The sequence below is a fragment of the Anticarsia gemmatalis genome, chromosome 12, assembly GCF_050436995.1.
Source record: "Anticarsia gemmatalis isolate Benzon Research Colony breed Stoneville strain chromosome 12, ilAntGemm2 primary, whole genome shotgun sequence".
NCBI lineage: Eukaryota > Metazoa > Arthropoda > Insecta > Lepidoptera > Erebidae > Anticarsia > Anticarsia gemmatalis.
Window position 1 is genome coordinate 8,126,902 of NC_134756.1, and position 17,906 is coordinate 8,144,807.

General features: G+C 32.6%; 1 protein-coding gene across 1 annotated transcript in view; it reads right to left on the minus strand.

Annotated features, from left to right (window-relative positions):
- rsh (Rap GTPase activating protein radish) overlaps positions 1-14,639 on the minus strand; it is a 131,004-nt gene extending 116,365 nt beyond the window's left edge. The window contains exon 1 of the mRNA XM_076120917.1: positions 14,622-14,639. The gene's annotated coding sequence lies outside the window, so the exon portion shown is untranslated. The remainder of the gene's footprint in view (positions 1-14,621) is intronic.
- Positions 14,640-17,906: the final 3,267 nt, after the last annotated feature.

A 17,906-nucleotide genomic window follows, 5' to 3' on the forward strand; every position in this document is an offset into this window, starting at 1 on the left:
GAAATAGTAACGTATTCCTTTTAGTAGAATATACTCTGCTCCAACTTCGAATTTCATCAAACATTTGGAATGACAAGCTTGAATTGTCGGTTACCGAAAATATAGCCGGAGCGAGGCAGACACACGTTGAGGTAAATTCTTGATTGACAGAATTCCATATTCGGTGAAGTTCAAAATCGAACGTGTGCTTGGTTGCCTTGAATCTTGAGCTACGTTACTAAGAATCTGCGCACGTACCCTGCCTTTGCAGAGTATCAATTTGAATATATATGTATATTACACACAGTTATCGTCAAATACACTTTCATGATTTTAAATGTACCCTTTATACGAATACATCAATTTAATTATTGCTATTGATCTACAAACCATACGCAGTGATGGTAAAATATTAAACAGGCATGTTTCATTATTTTCAGTGATAAATATGCTTTTGAAAATGTGATAGTGTATAATTTTTTTTGACGCTGATTGTAGATAGTATCTACAGTTTATATATTACAGCTAATAGGGAAAGAAATGAGAGAGTTTATCAATGTTTGTAACAATATTTTGTATATTTAACAGTTCACAAAATAATTAAATATATACCAATTCGAAACAAAACATTTAAAACATAAATACAAAGCTTGCACGAGTTGTGTTACAAAAGGAAGGTATCAATTAATTTGATGCAGCGTTGTTGAAACGTTTTTATAGAGTAATTGGTAACTTAAATTAAAACGTGATACTACAGCGGCCGAATTGCAATGAAAGCCAATCAAATAAATAGAACACAAATAAAATATTGTTTCTAGTCTGTGGTTATTAGGCAACCAATCATTCTGAAATGCTTCAGGTAGCGTGATTCTCTACAATCGAAATCGAGTATCGAGAGTTTCACATTTGAAATGTATTGTATTAATAGTTCCTACAGCGCCCGCTAGAGGCGTTGATATTTTTTTCATACAAAATCGTTCGATAGCTAGCCGGTTGTCGAGACTATGTATAACAATTGTTCAATCGCAAAGAGGTCTTGTGTAGAAAATTCTGATTTTCTTCTTTACAATTGTATCGTTGTGGTAAGCGTATTAAAACTTACCTTGGCGCAAACCTACATAAATAGTAAAATGTAAAACGTATTTTACAATTTTAACTTCCAAGAAAAATCCCAGCTGTTTACTGCGTAACTACTTACAAATGTTGAACATTTGAACAATGGTTTGCTTCGGGCGCTGAATTATTACCGCGAATGTAGCCACAACAAATTATTAAATGCACGGTCCTAAATAATTTGCTCTTGGCATTCCTGAACTTTGACCCTTGTCATAGAAATTTTACATACAGAATTATACGTGGACCGCATAGGGAATGTATAAGGAAGGTACCACCACGGCTATGTTACCCGGTAATATAACCCAACGTAAAAAGATTAGGATCATAATTTAAGCACTTATTTGGTGTTATATAAGAATTATGCGTCGCTAAAGTAGAACAGTGATTAAAATTTGGATTTAACTGTAAATTATGAGGTGGGTGTATATATGTTGTTAATTGCAATTACGAAAAATTATTACTTACAAGATTAAGTTAATTGACTTTTATTCCTAAAATAGAAATGGTTAAAGTAACTGTATGGTGTTCCTACTCAAAACAATTTTAAATAGGACCAGTTGAACCACTCCAAATTTTGTTTTACGTTTTTTTAATCATGAAATTGTATATTGTTGCTTCATAGCTTTAACATTTATTTCCCTCAGTCCCAATAGTACTCATATATTACAACTTCTTTAATTATGCAAATATTTGATCTTTAGTCCTACATATTAAATCTATACGTCCGAATGTAGTCTTAGATTAGCGATTATCACGATTAGATGCACGCAATCGCCCGTGAGCGCTCTAACCACACAGCAAATAATATAACTAAGTAATCCCAGTGTGATTTGCGGTAACCGCGACTAAGTCCGTAGGCTGTGTGCAAACTGCCTCACTTCAGTTCTAAAAGGACGTATGTGCCTATGTCTAGCTTGTGAGGTACACCGCAAGACTTTAGTCTCTAACTACACTCACACCTTTTGTTGGTGTTTTATGTGAAAGTAGCTTAGTGTGGTTTCTTTGTATTTATGAGTTCAAGGTTGGAAGGAATTGTTACAATGTGTTTTATTTTTGTTTTGATGCCGATTGGCTGCAAAATTTATAAGCCGGTTAGCCGTATTCTATCTCTTTTCTTCTTATAATCTACTATAGCTGTCACTTCTATATTATTATATCAGCATTTTGTATTTGACGCGAATTCAAAATTCTGATGATCGTGAACCAAAAAACTAGTTAGCTCTACATTCAACACGCTAGCAGCTGGTATTTAAAATTAGCCAACATTATCTTCGACGTAAAAATCTTTCAGTTTCAGAAAGCATCTCGTACACCTTTATCACAAATCTTCAAAAATCACTATCAACGGAAAACTAGTCAGATATACCGCCACTAAACCTGTCGTATAATAAAAATAAGTGCGTAAACACCACCTACAGTGATATTGACGTCAATATGAGGGGTCTTCGGCGAACATCACGAGAGGAAACACTTGTCGTTTTCTCTACTTGACGAGGGTACCCACTTTACTTCATACAGTCTATACACTTTATATCACTATACAAAGTGAGGTTTTTACATATATTTTCTTGAATATAATGCTAAGGTTATAAGCACCTGAATGTTCTGAATAGATGTATTTTTGTTGTGTCAGTGGTATTATAATGGGAGATTGTGACGCGTATTTTTAAAGGATACTCGTGTGAGTGTATTGTTGTTGGTGTTTGCATTGTTACCTATAGCGCATTTTTTGAAATCAGTAGGTACAATATCGAAAAATCGTCATTTAAAGTCGACTTGACAACTGAGTTTGTACAACAAAGTTTTAGAAACATCAATTTATTATATTTTTAATACAGTTTCTCGGTATCTACTACCCAGTTATTGATGTTGAACAGTGGCAGTTAATTTATTAAAAACTCAATAGACTGAGACTCAATATAAAAATTAATCTATGTTTACCTTACATATAACATACATACATAAAATCACGCTTTTTCTTGTAGGGGTAGATAGAGACCAAAGACCGCCACATAGGACGATCCTTACAAACTTTCCTGACCTTACTCGCATCAATACATCTTGTCATACAGAACCTCCGGCTACGAGTACCACACATAATTTTTTTATAATTTAATAGTGGCTCCAAGTGCTCAGCCTGACCTACCGTATACGAGTATTGCGTATAACACTTGACCTAATATCAATCTTAATCTATTTGCACGGGTTCCCAGTAGCGATTACTAGCCGAACTCTCTAACTCTATTGTTTTCCCACGGCCTTGTCGCTATTAGAACAATGGGGTTATTTATAACTAGTCCTATTATATCCGAAGTAGTTATTAATATTAGCTGTTGCCATGTTAGATGTCTGTTGTTATGTCACATTAAATATATCATATTCAAATTGACTACTTGAAATAAAATATATGATATTTATAAAGTAGCTGTTGAGAGTGTTGAAAAACGATTGGTTGTAACTGACTTCAAAAAGAAATGAGGTTATCTATTTTGAGTTAATTTTTTTTAAAGAAAGGATGTTATCAATTGAGAGCTTTTGCAATGGAAGTTTTTATCTTTGTTCTTTATATTTTAAAATTACATATAATTGAATTTTAGGGTACGTATGCTCCAGAAAAGTTACCCTAAGGTAAACACTAAACATATTATTATAACAAATCGATGTATAACTATATTATTATGGTCATCACTGGGAAAGAACTGTTTATTTTCATATTACTGACAATCTATTTATTCATTGAGAACCAATGATATATTTTTGTATCTCTATAATCTATAAACGGTACATCAAATAAATCTAAATCGCTAGCTCATAGAGGTCGGTCCCATGTCAGAGTACCCTCGACTCCTCTGTCAATATCATTTGTTATTTTTCTGCCGCGCTGCTAATGTCGCTTGACCAATCAGTTTATGGGGCTTCACTGCCCCTTCTCAGTCATTTAATAAAGCTATTTTGATATTTTATTTAAGTAGGTATGGAATTTTGATAATATAAGTACTTTTTTATGAACTACTAATATTAACGGCCATATTGACTCTGGATAAGTGTCGAGAAGTTTAAAAAATTAATTTTAAAAGGTTTTTTAAACGTTCATTGTTTATATCCGGTAATCTACTTGTTGGTAGTTTTTTTTTTTTGCAAAATGCATCTGGGGTACAATTTTTCATCATCTGGGATATGAAAATGTAATATTTAGTAATTTAAATATTAAAAGTAATTGAGTGGTCTGTAACGCAAGTGCGACGTTATTTTTATAAATCTAGAAATAGAATCGAATGCGATTTAGAATTAAACAAAGTCATCTAGTATTGCAGCGCGTTGGGAATTTCTCGTATTCCTGTTTGAAAGCAATTCTATCGGGGGACTACAGCGATTTATTAAAGAAATAAATCAAGAACACTTTGAATAAAAGTGGAAATCTGTATGTATTTCAACGACGTCAATTTATATTTTAAAATATCCATTAGAACTTATGATAACACATCGAACAATCCAAATAATAGAAAGAAACTAATGCGTTTAAATTTATTTCAATAACACAACACAAAATTAAGTTCCACAATCAAGTTCTGCAGTCTATTAAAATGTCTAACAAGTTCGAAACACAAATCGAATGGAACAATTCAAAATATTGAATTTGGAGCGCGGTCCGGTAACCTGTGGTGACAGCTAAAGCTGCGGGTAGGACGGCGAATGCGTGGCACGCGGAGGAAATTGCCTGGAAAAGTATGTCAGTGTGAGCTAATGTTTATATAGAGTAGGCTGTTTCTGACGGCCCATATTATTACGTAATCATGCTTGAATTATTCCGAAATCATTTCGAGGTGTTATTTTTTAGTTTTAAGGTTATGAGTGAGGAATCGAATTATTGGCAATAAAAATACGTGATTAATAACACGCCTGTTATACCCATAAAGGTATGGGCAGAGGTGTATGAAAAACAAACGCTTTTCACCATTTACAATGTTAGTCCCATGGAATCCGTAGTAAGCAGTCGGATATACTACCGAACAGTACTACTATAGCCCCAGAAGCAGTTTTATATAAAAATATTTTAATAGATTGTAGAAGTTACTGTATGTAAGTTTGAGGCATGTTTTAAAGCACTTTTCTTTGAAGTCATTCCTGAAGGCTCTATTTAGCTTCTATACAGGCAATTAAGATTGACTAAGGCTTAATTAATTACCTCAGTTCCAATAGTATTCAAGTACAGCGTTTGACAGTCGACATCGCTCCGTAAATGCCATAGATGTAGGAACCTACTTAAACCTTCGACAAGCTATTCCTAGACCCATACTGTTGGTCTGCGTGGTGGACTCATAATCTACATATATAGTCTCTCATTACGAGAAACGAATAAAACGAATTAACCATTGCCCGGCGCACAGCGATGGGTCTAACATAGTCATAGTACGAGCATGGTAACACTACACTACTACATTTTGTCTAAGAAATACCATTCAATGATTCCATATAATGTCAAGTGACTGTCAATGAGTACAACAATAGGCCAGTATTATGAACGTCCCAAATGAATCGTCTTATCAAACATTGAGGCTCAATGAGCCGTGTTCATTTGAATTAAGTTTGCTCTACTGAGCTATTATTTATCTTTGGAAGTGGTCGTAAACAACACGATATAATATCTTGTTTATAAATATAAATATAAGATAATATATTTATAATTTAGAAGATTAATAAATTTATGTAAGAAATAAGGTCCAACTCGCATGAATTGTATTTTTTTATTCTTACCGATTGTAAGATGAGGTTTGAATTGATGTTTAATACGCACGTATTTTAAGGGACATTAATTATTTTATAAGATTTTTTAACATGCAGTTTTTCGCCAACCAGCACTTGGCCAGCCTAGTGGACTCAAAGCCTTAGGAGACCAGAGGAGGAGCAACATTTATTTCTCTATCTTTACGATATTCTTGGTTAACATTAAATGGATGTAATAGAGACATGCGTTAACGTCAACGAATAAATTCGTACAATAAATTCGCAGCTTATACCTGAAGCCGTCGCACAAGATTATTGAAAAATGATCCGCAGGACTTTCTGGAAACGGTTTCCAATTCGTTGGAATACCCATAAATCTTTTAAGAAAGGATTTGCCGCGAAAACTCTTTATAATCTTATAAAAATCGCCTCGAGCTTTTTCTATAAAATAAATTTGAGCTACCGGAACCGCTATTGACCGTTATTCAAACTCCCTCTTTACCGCGATAAGATAAGATTCTGAAGAATACAAAATATATTTCGATAACCTTTTTGACTTTAAAATGGGTGATATAGAAGTAAAAAATTTTTTGTTGGTTTTCCCTTGACCGTTTACTAATACGTTCATTAATCAGTATGCTTATTAGTCTATCTGAAATCCATTTATAGAATTAAAATGTAGTAGATCATGTTCAAAGAATTTAATTTCGAATTCTCATGAAGCGTGTAAAATAAAAATGAAACATTTACTCTTGGTAATCAAACGGGTTTTGAAATAGCTGCAACATTTCAATCCACTAGCAAAGGATGGAGAGAAATTAAAACGTCCAATTAGCAGTACGTAGAATTGGAATAAAATGATACGACGTAAAGGTAAAGTTTTAAATCCCTAATTCTTAGTAAAAATATCGGGAATGCTTTGTTGATTGTTAGTTAATAGCTCTTCTGTTAAAAATAATAATCCACTCGAAATCTCCGGATAGCAGGAAAATTGCTATTGTTAAATCGAATTTATACTTCGATATAAACTATAAACAACGAATAAGCACAATTTTCTACCACTATCAACCATCACTACCCGGTTTGCTATCGAGAAATTTGTATAAAAAATCTGATCAGCGCCTCCGGTGGACGCTGTTGGAACAATTTTTTTAAATGTAAAATTCGTTCGTACACGCTGTAGGGAATCGCCCTACAGTTGAGTTACCATTGAAAGTCGATCACTTTATCCAATTAGTTTAAGGTTAGATGCAGGCAGTAATTAAATGAAGAATGTCCTTGATGTGCATAAACCGTTCTCGGTATAACAACGCCCTTAGTTCGAATATCGAGTATAAACGAACCACAACTCGCTCTTGACCCAATACAGGAACTGCATTAGTTGCCGATAATATGTTTAGGCCGGCTGCACACCTTGACCCACTGCTCTTGCCCTAGATACACGCGGGAAACCTGTATGGAACCTATTTACAACTGTGATTGAATTTGCTAACAAGATATGGAAAATGTATGTTTGTGGATACCTTTAAATGTGTCAACATTCAATCAGGTGCCAAGGGTAACGGGCATAGATACAATTGAGAAGAGTTTTAACTTGTAGTCGTAAATTTCTTTTGTCTACGGTATTTGAAAATCACATTACAAACGTAATAGGTCAATAAGTTATCACTCCGAAAAAGTGATGTTTCAATTACGACTTGCAACATACTTGCAACTGTTTTTCATTGAATTTGCTTTTCAATAATAAAATATGAGTAACACTATTGCATAATTTTATCTATCTCAGCAAACTCAACTTACAAACTTAGTAAACTAGAAAAAACATTTCAAAACTTCTTAAAACTCAAGCTCATGTTTGAAACTTCTCAATTTATTTTTGCTGTCTATAATCTTATTACTAACGCATATTACATAGAGCCAGAGGGGTGTGTTATATTTCTACATGTACTCTTTGCTGGTGGACTGAACTGCACTCAAACGATGTTAGTCAGTAATAACTTTATCAGCAAAATATTTTGTAGCCGGCGGCGGAGTAAAATACAGCGATGCCGCGCGAAAAAATACACCCTCCATTTTTGCAGTTGTACGTAGTGTTATGGTTAAGATAACTTTTATAATGACTTGTTTAGCTGGACAGTGTATTTGGCTTTCCAAATATAATGAGCAAATTTATTTGCATCGGCTTGGTACTGAAGTTGACTGTTTAGTGTAACTTATATTGATTCTTTACTCCAACTTTGCAGAATTTGCATTTTGTGATATATTGGGTTATTATAAAAATACAAATTGATGTGAAAGATTACTTTAAACTACGAAAAACACTTATTTGGTTGCTTTTGTGTTTAGAAGTTTATGTTTCATTTCGTCAAGAAATAAATAAATAAATAGATTAATTTGGGAGACCCTTGCACTGCAGTGGGATAGTAAGGGGCTGATAAAAAGAATTGAGTAGTTTGCTCTTACATTTATCTGCAAACAATACTAAAAGTAAGATAAAACACCAACGGTAATTCAATAGTAGACCTAAGTCCTAGAACTGAAAGCAGTACTAGACTCAAACAAACGCGAAACCAGATTTGTGCTAAACAGATATACGACAAGTAATCCCATCCAGGATTCTTATTCAGTAAAATAAAGTTCACAAAAATACGCAGAAGATAAGCGAATGGAGAAGTGGGAAGCCCCCCGGTGAGCTATAAAACATTTCACGATAAATTGCACAATCGTGTACCTGTTCTGACATTTTACTGAACATACACAGCGAAATGTCCTTAATATTTTAGAATAATAATGTTGAAAATGGCCCACTTTTCCATATAAACTTGCTAGCTAAAACATCCGCTACGATATTCCCATGGCTGAAATAAAACGCTATTTTTCTCTGAATATTATATCTGAATTATTCTGAATGCCACATCACACTTTTTAAAAACTCTTTCCGCATAAGTGTGGGGTTCTCTGAGACGCTACTGTTATTAACAATAGCCTCACGTTTTCTATGACAATAGAGTTCTTTGAAATAAATTCCTTTTTCTTTAGCTGCAACGAAATAAGCATAACAAAAAATTGAAAGTATTTAGTATTGACACTAAAACATTTAATTCATAGTATTTCCGTCGTAATAACATATTATTTTTCGCCAAACGATAACATCTATTTGCGTATAATTATATTTTTATTGTATTTTGTATTTTACGCACTAATGAGAGAATGATCCACTTAGACAGTCCTTCACAATAATTGCCCTTGTTTTCTGAAACGTGTAATCGGCTTAAATAGGTAAAATGTACAATTTTCTCGAGCAAAATATTATAAGTGGCTTCTCGAACGTTTTATTCACTCCTGTTTCATAGCAAACAATTTAAAACGAGTTTATTCCAGAAACTACAGCTGCTGAAACAAATATTTTATTTATAACTTCCTGAATATCATGCTTTTCTTTATAATATTTTAGGACAAAATATTTACAAAATGAATGCAAGCTCCAATAAGCTGAAAGTGTTATCATCAGACATTCTTATGATATTGAACTGCAATTTCTACTAAATATAATATTATTCCTTTACAATATGTACTCTTTGGAATATGAAAAATAAACACTGGCCATTAGCGTTCAAAGTCATAACATGGTCATAACAAAACGCCATTAAGGTTATTTATTTTTTGTCATTGTTTTCACATTTAATGGCTTTTATTTATTTTTTCAGCTTTAGTGGTCAGCTTGTTAAATAAAATATTATTGAACTTTTATCTTTTTTTAATAAAAAAGAATTAAACAAGATCGAAATTTTTGTATTGATGTAATTTTTTTATGAAGTTTCACTTTGTTACTTGATACAAAAAATATTTCCCTAATTAAAACTAAACAAACTAAATTAATACTACCCGTAGACATTATAAAATAGACTATTGAAGCTATTACGAGTGAAGCATCCTCGTGGTAACAGTAAGTGGGTTTGCAAATTGAGAGCATCGAAGTTGCGCCGACTCTTGAATATTTATTAACATTATTGAACCAGTTATGGAAAATTTCATCAACGTTTTACGTCAAAATTTTGACGACGCAGTGATAGTATTTTGTCGTAATTTGATTTTGCTGTGGAATGTAGGACAGTGGGTATTTTTGGCTTTGTTTATAATTGACTTTGGTTTGGTAGTTTTTCAATTGCATGTTGCAATCTGTGTCCGTTATTTGTTTGTTTATGAATAACCCACTTCAAAATATATTCTTATGCGGGAGTTTTAAATAGTATTTTTTTATTTAAATTTATACTTATTATCCTACCTTTCATGGTAATAAACATCTTAAGAATTATTTCAGACTATTGTCTGAAATAATTCTTAACCCCTTACCCTATTGGATATCAGCATTTTATTTCACGTATATAATAATATGTTTTGTTAGTCCAGGTGAAAGACGAACAAAACACCTAAACAACTGTACAACAGAATACATTGCTAATGTGAAAATGGTGGGTATACAAAGACATTAAAAATTACTTCCCTCCTAATGTGATCTCGACCTAAAAGCATCAAAGGCGTCACGTCTATAAACGCGGTCCCGTTTTGCGTCGCGTAGGTACGTGAAATTATTTTTTGTTCATAGCAAGAAAATGTCAAAACATATACATACAAAATATATGGAGACCCTTGAGAACTCATGACATGACGTATGATTGTGGGTGAAATGAGTGGAAATGAGGCCTTTCCTTATTGAAAAGTGCGTGTTTACATTTTTATGATATGGGAAATTGAGCAATAACGTGGATGAATAAATACATGGTTACGCTCAGTGCGAATGTGTCGCGCTCGTTACATCAAACATACTAATAATACGCTAAGCCTCGTCTTTTTAATGATAATATTTGGTTACGAAAATTGGCCTAATACTATACTATCCTACCAATATTAAATATCCGAAAGCATTTTTTTCTCTATCACGCGAAAAGTAGCCGGTGGATTTTTATGAAATTTGGTAAGTAGGTAGTTTTTTTAGATAACCTTCATTCACACATTGGACACTCTTTTAATCGCGAGCAGAAGCTAGTTCTTTATAATATGTAAACTAATTTATGTTTACTTTTATGCAATCGTTTTATTCTACCTTTGTAGCTATGTAGATAATCTCTACAGTTCTTAACATCAAAGTACTAAAATGAAGCTGAGTGTACATTTCGTGGTTGAAGCAAAATATTAACTAACTAAACAACTAAGCATTAAGATAAACTCGAGGCTTCAATCTTGATTCAAAATTTGTTTTTCATTAACAAAATGCGTGAGAAGCATTTCCTCAAAGACGGGGTACTTTATCAATTAATTAAAGAATACTTTGCTGGGAACCGTTGTCTAACTTATATTTATGTAGCAAAATAACTTATCAGTTTTTTGCATAGGTGTTGTGATATTTACTTTCATGGTAAAGACAAACAAATACACAGTTATTGTAACAAAAACCTTTTCCAATAACCTCTTCCGTCTTGATCACAAAAGTTTATTTACCAAAAAAAATCATGAATTCGGATGCAATAGTAAATGTTGTCACACAGTTTCTATTGTTGTGCTAAATGTCGCAAGTTCGTTTTAACTTTTAAATAAATAGCATTATTTTTTAATTTACTACACGTCCATCTATTGACTAGTTTACTTAATTGAATAACTGCTTGAATTTTTTAATACATTTTATAACTAGTTGAATATATCTCTAACCGTTTTAAACATCAATTTGCTTGCACTAACCATTTATAAGAGTTGCTACAGTGAATAAAATATTGACTCTACTCGAGTTAACTGTACACTTTTACCGATGGACCTGAATAAAGAATAACATTCACAGCATGTCTTTGGTTCGTCTATGTAACTACAAGACTATTTCTTAATTTTTTGTGTTAGTTTTAACGAAATTAAGTATAAAATAATTTATTGTTATAACATTCTATTTTACAAAAGGGCTTATAGTATAAAAGGTTATAAATATTGTTGCCATTGTAAAAAATATGACAATATTGTAAAATAGACGCGTATTTTACAAAGTTCTTACGGTTGAACATTCTCAAAAGATTGAACACCCTCGCTTCAGAGAGCTTTTGTACCATGAAGTGGAAATCAGATACTTGAAATGAAACGTCGAGTTCTTTCACGTAATGTGGCTACGTGCTACGTCGTAGACAACGTAGCGTTCTGCTACGACGCTACCATCTTCCTTTGTTTTGTAAAGATATTGTAACGTTCCAAAGTATCGTTTACAATTTCTATGAAATTTGTGTTTCTAATATTGCTATGTAATGTGCATTTATTTTTTGTACCAAATCAACTTTTTAAATAATATGAATAAAATTAAATTTTACCTTACTTATAAAAATATTCATATTCTAAATGGTAAGGAAATCTTATAGGGGACGTAATTCTAACCGTCAAAGAAAAAGAGGGCAATAAAAATGTCATGTTTGAAAAGAGCCCAGTCTACTAAATCAGAAGTATTCGAACCGCGATAAATAATCGTAGCCGTATATTTCATACAAACGTACGCATTCTCACCGATTTGTAGGGCTTTCTTATTTCAGAACAAATTGATGGGCCCGTTTGAATATCTCAGTAGTTCTATGTTCAATATGTTAGGGGGAATTTGTGTTGAACGCTCCGGGTATTGGGGTATTGGTTTATACGAGAAGGGGACGTGATTGTTTATTACTTCTCGTTTTCTTCTGATTGAATATTTATTCTAAAAAAATGTATAAGTATTAGCGGTTGCTGCTGCTGTGTTTTTAGTATTCATCTTTATCTTTAGTTACGCATTATTTTGTATAGGTATAGATAACACTAGAAGTAATTAATTTCGATTTATTACTTTAGGGCTACTCTATGTAATGTCTATGGAAGTCATAATAACAGACTGGCTACGCATTACTTTGAACGGAAATCATTAAAATATTTACCAACATAATTAAAACTATAGCGCTCTTTATTTATTCCAATAAAATGTTGCTTTTAAATAAACACTGTGTTAAACAAATATTGGTTAATTAAAACGAACTGTTAAAATTATTTCACATTTTTCGATCTATTTGCGTTTAGTAAGTTAGTTTTGTGCCCAAAAATTCTAACACAGTTTGGTATCAATTTCGTCAAATGTATTTAAAATAATTTTACTTATTTCTTCTGCTTCGTTCTGCTTTTGATTTCATTTATGGTTTTGTTAAATAAAATTTATCGATTTGGAAATACACTCACATTAATAATTTTAAATTGAAGTTTCAAAATAATACAATTTAAAATTAAAATTAATTGTAGAGAAACAATTCAAATCTAAAAACTACTTAAAAAACAAACGACATGTAATATATTTTCAAATGAAAATACAGTGTAGAAAAACTCAATTTCAACTAAGATTGCATTTATTTATCCTCTACAACATCTCAAGAGGCTGCGATATATCGGCAAGGAATGTTGATAGAGAGGAATCAGTGAAGCGAGCAACAATCGCCGTGATGAACTACGAGGGGAAAATAATAATCTATCAAGATTTATATAGCTAATTATGACATATTATATTTGCTCTGTTGGATAATCTGTATGTGATAGGGATTATTTATTTATATGTAGGGTCAATGAACTTGTTTATTTCGGAAACTGGATGAGGAAAATAAAGTGTATTCTAAATTGATGTATTGCGGGCGTGAATTCTGCGAAAGGCGTAAAATTGTGGTTAAAAATAAATAATTTGACCAGTCTCATTTATTATTTCGTATTACGACCTCCTAGATTTTCGACATTAGATTTAAAAGAATACTTTTATCTTTATTTATCTATTGTAAATAAATCTGTAGTTTCGTCTTTATATAAAGTTGTGCAAAACAAATTTTGACAAAATAGCATTCAAATAATCATAATTTATGATAAAGTATTCCGAAACTGTAAATACTTATAGGAATAAATTAATATTGCAATGAGTGCGGTCTATATGTTTTTAATACCTCAGCATTTCGTCGGTAAATACCCTTTGACAGATTGTACCGCTTTTCACATAGTATTTACACATGTTCAATTAAATGTGCAACATTTTGCATGTAAATATCGGCTATCGATAATATACTGTGATTTTTTACTACATTAATGTTCAGTAAATGAGCTTTGTATCTGCGAATGTATTTTACGTGTATATAGTCACATTAAACATTAATCTATAGTAGCTTACTTGAGTTTTTCTTTAGTATATTTCAATCTACATACTATTTCCCTGCTTAATTAACCCAAATCTGTTCCCTAAAATTAAACTTTTAGAAATATTTTGTCTACTTGAGTTTTGAATACTATAGCTAAGAGCGATATTAAAACACTCTTAAAAACCTTTTGCCAAGTTGTACTCGAACAAAATAATAAGGTTCAAATAATGAGAAAGTCTGAGAGCAAACTTTATTGTAAGTGGCGTGTATTATGAGGATTCTTTTGTTAGACAGCTGTGATACGTCCCACGTGGAAATCTCAGAGAATGCCGCCCCGGATTAGTATGGAGGGACGATTTACTTGAGATTTCTCACCAGGTATTCAAGCGTGTGTTTATAGGATTACTTTATCGTAATATGCAGCGTGAATACGTTCGATAAATATTCAATATCGAAATACTGCCAATATTTTTACGGATTTACTCTTTAATATATTCTACGCAAAAATATACCTATTATAATTACACCATTGCATACATTTTGTATGTAAATAAGTGTACTCACTTTCGTAGTACAAATTTAGAGGCTTTCAGTCCCTCCTTGCATTATTTAGTGACCTGAGTTAAAGTTTGACCTACTTACCAATTCACGTTCTTCTCATTACGATTGAACATCTGAAACAAACATAAAAGTGAATTTATATGTGTGTTCTTAAACACTTGGAGTTCTTTTTAAGCGTTATTTTTAATTTACAACACTTTTTAACCTTCAATAAGGAAAACCAAAATTACATTCTACGTTGGATCCTGTTTTTCGGCAGAATTTATTATGAAACTCCTCTAATTAAACTTCGTTGCACGATTGCGGGGAGTTTTACCGTAATTTTACGTAAAACTCAATCAGGCAGTGAACTTATTGGCCGTTCAAAAGCACTCATATCCGATGTCCGTTCGGACCCATGTCAAAACCATTGTTAGTTGCTTTTCAAGAGAAAATTCAATATCCCTCCGCAAATCTCCATTGATCTTTTAGCGGCCACCTCTTTTTGTTGCGAACTCTGAGCACGACTGTTTTCTGTTTATTCCGAAAACACTACAATGGAAATCTGTTGGGAACTTTGTAGATGTGACCTTCACCACGACGGTCTTCGAGACCTTTTTAAATGAACAATAATTTGTTTGTTAATTGTTTCTCAACGCTCACGTTCAAAGATTTATAAATCTAGTGTCTACGACATTGTAAAATGAGTACCTAAATTATTTTGCGTACATCTGAATATTTTTTGGATAAACTTGAAAGATATAATTCCTGCTAAAACCCTTTTCTTGTGAATGCTTACTTTAATTCTTAAAGATAAAATATATTCAATACTTTCTATTCGTATCAAACGGGTTTCACGAATTCAATATCTCTCCGAAGCTTTTAAAATACATTAAGGTTTATCCCCTGTATCAGTTAAGATTAATTTGAAAATAGCCTCTTGGGGAATGGCAAGCCGGGCGTTTATCAAAACTAAAACTAATTCATTTAACGAAACATGGCCGAGATTTAGTTGCCAATTGATTGTACAGCTTACCGGAAATTGCGACCACTACTATTGTTATTATAATTTGTTTTAGTTTGGCTTTAAAAGGAGCGAAATAAACAGCAAGGAATATAATATGTAATTAAAAAATTACCTAGAGTAGTTTGTAGTTGTATAGGCAATTGCTTTATGCAGAAGATCAAATGTCATTATCTACATGTGTATTACGATGACTAATATAGATACTTACATAATATAGTCTTACTACGATGTTTATGAAGCAAAGTGAACATACATAATTTATCAATTCTAAATACAACATTGAACTTTAAGGTATTTACTAAGTTAGTCAAAGATAGCAGTTATTTAGACATGCCGATCACACGCCGGGTTGGGGGCTCGACACCTAAATTCCAATAGCTTGTAATTCCATTATTGTTACCAAATTCTGAGAGATTGGACGCTTCACCCCACCACAAGGGGTCTGTTGGTCTAACCTCACAAGCTTTGGCTAAAGCCACATGTCGTTGTTTACTAAATAATCTAGGTTCTCCCTATTTGCTTTAAAGTCAAAACCTTTGTGAAAGAACAAACACCAAAGTTTACGACGGTGTTAAATGATTTCTAGAATTTAGTATTTAGAGACTGGATTCTAAATTAGAATTGAAATCTAAAGTACTTTGAAAGTCGTATAGACTAAACTTTCTTAAGTGGGGATAAATATTCTGAGAATTTATGTACAGAATAAAACAAAACTATCATTTTACAATCTAACTTTGAATTTTATTATTTGTCTGGGTGGAAAATAAATAATAACTTAGTAGAGTAGTGGTATTTGTACTGTACTTTATTCGATAGTAATATTTTTCCGTGAACTTGAGAATGAGAGAATCTTTAAAGCACTGAATTACTATTCATTTAATTTAACTGCAACATTGTTTGATACATCTTACGCTACTAAATTAAAACACAAGACGTCTGGCACTAATAATAGTACATCATCCAGCAATATTACGAAGCATTGAGCCATTTTAGATATCTTCAAGTACGACGAGCAAATTTTGCACTTCAACTATTCCCGAGGTAATAATAGTAGCAGGCTGTAACAATAGAACTAGTATTGATCTAGATATGGCGCAGATTGGGAGAGGCTTATGTCCAACAATGGACTGAAACCTAGTTGCAACAGGCTAGCATTACAGACTGGTTTTTGATATTCATTGCAGAATCTTTATTACAAGGTTTTTAAGTATATTCGTTAAAACTAGTGAACGGCTGAACCGATTTGGCTAATGTTGGTCTTGAGTTATTTGTGGAAGTCCTGAAAAGGTGAATAAATTTGAAGATGCGCGGTATTGAATAAAAATAAGAAAGCGTGAGCGGAGCTGCGCGGGTCAGCTAGTGTAGTATAAAATCCATAGAATGAAGTTCATTTTAAATAGAATAATACGTTGGTATATTTAAAGTAGGTAATTCACATGACGCCGAATTAAAAGCTGCGTTAAAGAACTCGTGTCTTAAATTATAAGAAAATTTAATTAAGAGCTAATCCTAAAGGTGTACACCATTGAGGGTGAAATAAAACCAAATTAACATGACCTCTGGAGATTAGTACTTTATTTTACTTTTGAAGTAAAATTGGATGGTTAAGAAACCGTGACGGGTTTTCTTAAGATGGTTACGGTAAAGCATTTTCTGATTTATCGTTGGACTGTAACGCGGTGGCCACCTGAGCTGACAACTTTTATTAGCCATTACGCAACAAACAGCTCTATTTATGCTTTATAAAATATGATGAGAACGTTCCCCTTTACTGAGGTGTTAATTCCTTATTGCTGCAAATGAATGGGTTGCGAATGGCAATTAACTCATTACCCTACTCTGTTACCGTAATCCTAAGAATGCCTTGTTAACATACACAATCAGATTATAGGCGTTATCATAGGAATAGGTTGTTACAAACATGACACTAAACTATGTACGTAATTATTTGAAATAGATCGTAGATAAAACTAATCACGAACCGATTTCTTTTTTTCATATTACATGAAACCAAAACACGCGTCACAGCATAATAAAAAAGACCACAACAAAAACTATTTGTCAACGACGTATCTCAATTTTGCGTAAACCCATTACACAAATCCCTCGAAATAATTTACAGATACATAAAACCTCAATTTCCTTCGTTCGATAGTCGCATTTCAGTGAAAAAACGTAACGGGAGCCCGTCCTTTGATCTACGGCCTGCCCAACAAACTTTAATAAATGATTAAAGTTTATACTTTCAGTATTTAGGATTACTTTGAAACGCTCAAAGTAATTTTCGTAAAAGAAAATAACAAGTACGCCCAACGCTGTAACGTGTCATGGAGTTTATTAACTGTGGTTTAAAAATAGAT